This window comes from Elgaria multicarinata, chromosome 10, assembly GCF_023053635.1.
Source record: "Elgaria multicarinata webbii isolate HBS135686 ecotype San Diego chromosome 10, rElgMul1.1.pri, whole genome shotgun sequence".
NCBI lineage: Eukaryota > Metazoa > Chordata > Lepidosauria > Squamata > Anguidae > Elgaria > Elgaria multicarinata.
The window spans coordinates 88,213,971-88,217,321 of record NC_086180.1 but is presented as its reverse complement, the minus strand read 5'-3'; the positions used below and the strand labels follow the sequence as shown (position 1 = coordinate 88,217,321).

General features: G+C 43.0%; 1 pseudogene; it reads left to right on the top strand.

The window, feature by feature from the left end:
• The first annotated feature begins 1,371 nt into the window (after positions 1-1,371).
• LOC134404984 (transmembrane protein 179B-like) lies at positions 1,372-1,884 on the top strand (annotated as a pseudogene).
• Positions 1,885-3,351: the final 1,467 nt, after the last annotated feature.

Sequence of the window (3,351 nt, the reverse complement as noted above, 5' to 3'; positions counted from 1 at the left end):
GGATTTCCTACTGTGTGCAGCTAAAGTTGCACTACAAAACACCCACTAGAGGGCACTGTCCCATTCAAGTGTATGAGCAGGGAAGTTTTCTGCAACGGACCATGCGGTCACCCCTCTCCTCCCATGTAATTCAGCTCATTACAATTATAGAAGAGAAGCAGGAAGCAAAGCGCCATTAAGCAAACACGATTTCCATGTAATCTAAAGAAACCCTTAGTTCTTTTATATATTTTTCTCAGGCAACACTTGAAAGCACAGTTCAGTGGTGCATTCTTAATCAAATTTGTACTAAATTCAATTTCAGTATAGCAAAATTCTGGTGCATGAATGGATAGGATGCTATGTTCAGAGAAAGCATATAATGAACATTTACTTCAAACTGTCCTTGCTCTTAAGATATGTGCTTATCTAACTGAGTTGCCAAAGAACCTCTAAAATGAAACCGTTTCAGAAAACCATTTTTGTCTCATTCTGCAACAGGCACCATATGGTGGCAGTAAATAGAATCCTACCAGTTCACCTATATTTAGTCCAAACACAACAGGTGCCAAGGCAAATGTTTACAAGAGGAACAGAAGTTCTTCACTGACACATTGTCAAACTGTCCCCAATTTTATTTCCCCCCAGATGTGAACGTTTCGCCCCTTTACTGAGTTAGTTTTGTAAAAGGAATTAAAAAAAAACACAGCATTAACTGCTTCTCCCTTTCATGTAATATATTTTAGTCAGAATACAGAAATAATCAGCATTGACTAGCTTCAGATGACATGATAACCAATGGTGGGTTAAATAATCAACAGTGGGTTAAATAATCAATGGTTTGTTATTGCATCATCTGTCGGGACATTTTCATACCACAGTTGGTTATTCAGCTGAAATAACCAACGCAAATAACCAACACTGTGCAGAGTTCATTATTTGGTTATTGTGTCACGTGCTGGGCAGTGTTGACTGTTTCGTCAGACACAGTTGGTTATTTTTGGTGACTACAGAGTCACCGGGCAAGAGCAACCAAAGTGGTGGCTGCCACTCTAGTCCAACCAGCAGAACTCGCAATGACTGATGGGGATACCAGGGGAGGACTGAGGGTGGGGAGAGGGCAGGGGAGAGGGCATTGACTAATAGTCAACTCGACGCTGGCCTTAATCCACACCACGGTTGATTATAATCAACTGTGGAGTTAACTATTAACCAACCATTGGCTATTGTGTTGTCCGAAAGCAGCCCTTGTGCTGATGGGGTACCCAGAAGGAAGTATGGTTATGTACCTAGCTGAGTTAATTCCTTAACTTCTTCCCTCCCAGGATGGTAATGCAAAATCTACAGATCAAAATAATTTTTTAAATTCTCAATGTATATGTAACTGACGGGAAGATGGCGCAGCTGTCGGCCTTCGGGCTGGTGGAGCTGGTGCTCAACACCACCGCCCTCCTGTGCGGGGTCATTTGTGCCTCCGCGCTCACCGTCACCCAGGGGGAATTTGACGGCAAATGCATCCTGTACGGGGAAGTCCTCTACAATGGGCAGCTGAGCTTAAGCAGCTCTAGCAACCTTTCTCTCTGCTACTTCGTCTCGGCGATCTCCATCATGGCAGCCATCTTCTCCTTTCCGGTCCTTCTTCTCAAGATTTATCATTGTTGCTTTAGCAGTGGATAGACAGCCCGTGGCTGGTTCAAGTGCTCCTTGGTGCTCCTCGCCGGCGTCCTCTTCTTGCTCGTCTTGGCCTTCATCCTTTGGTTCAGCATGGATACTCTCTGTGCATCCATCCAGAAATCTGTAGCTGTACAAAGTTGCCAAGACGCTCAGCACCGCCCTCGGGTCAAACCTTACCATGCTGAAAGGTTCCACGACGACCTCTACACGGCAGAGGTGAGTGGCACTTAAACGTCGGTCTGCCGAGTCAAATCCATTTGGCCCTGTGCCGCGACCTCTTCTATGAGTTGTGCCAGTTGGGCACGAACGCGCTCACTGTGCCCTGGAAGAGACCGGAACGCCCTCTAGCTCAACTCCATCAGCTCTGTTCAAAGGCGGGGATGGTCTGTAGTCTAAGGAGACCTTTGAACCTCCCTCAGAGGTATTTATATTTTTTGATGGTTTTAAATTTTGTATATTTGTTTTTAATGTCCACTGTTTTTAACTTTTGTAAACCTCCCAGAGAGCTTCAGCTATGGGGCGGTATATAAATTTAATAAATAATAAATAAATAATAATAAGTGAATGAAATTTATGCTAGTACAATTACTATCACAATATATTACCAACACATCCACATGTGAGAATAATCTAATGTAGCGTTGAGATTGAGTTTCTCAAACATCTTGGCACTCACTGAAGAGTGCTTCCATGTTTTCAGAAGGCACTTGAAATGCTTGAAAATATTCTCAGGGGAGATTTCTCTATTTTTTTAAAAAAAAAATTATATAGGCACTTATGCATATTAGTACTGAGAAATGAGGCTCTAAAAGTCTCTTAATGTGTATTAGTGTGTGGCAACTAGCTTCAAAAAGAGCCTTTTAATGCACATCAGAATGCACAGCAATAAGGCTTAATAAAGAGCCTTTTAATTCTGTAATTCTTTTTGGAGCCAGACATGTGTGTGCATCAGCACACAGCAAGGATTTCAAACACAGTCTTTTAATAGTGCACATCAGCTCACAGAAACATGGCTGAAAAAAGGGTGAGGGCAATATTCTTTTTAGATTTAGAAAATGGTTCTGAAGCAGCTATAAAATGGGGGCACAATGGCTCTGAACAGGCACAAAAACATTTGCAAAAAAAGTGGAAGGTAAATGTGTGTACCTTCTCACAGCCCTCGAAGTGCTAATTTTTGCCTCAAAATTATCATGAAAATTCCGAACCAGTTCTCTTCTTTAGACTCTGGATACTAGAGGAAAGAAGGTTGAAAGGAATGGTGTAGAGGTCAAAATGGAACAGAAACAGCAGACAGAGGAAAACAGGAGGACAGCCAGTTCTACACCAAGCAAGTTAGAACATGATGAAAGCGGTTTGAAAACGGTGTCATGGGCTCTAACAGTTGTCAGTGCACTCCAATACCATTATAAAGCAGTAGTGTAGATCCTGGAGAAACTAGGAGTTAAGGGAAGGTTAATGGAGGAAGCAAAGCACTGAGGGATGTGGGGATTCTATCTTGTCCCGACCATGAGCAATAGTCCATGTGGCACGGTTGATGCCCATGAGAATCTTTGTCAAGTTGACAGCTTTAAATCAATTTGCTGCAATGTGGTCTGGGGATCATCTGAGGCCGTTTATGTCCCTTCCTGAAGAGTGGAAAGCCTTGGAGTAATCCTTTGGCCTGGGGCCTAGCATTCTGCTGTCTCAGCAGTCAGCTCT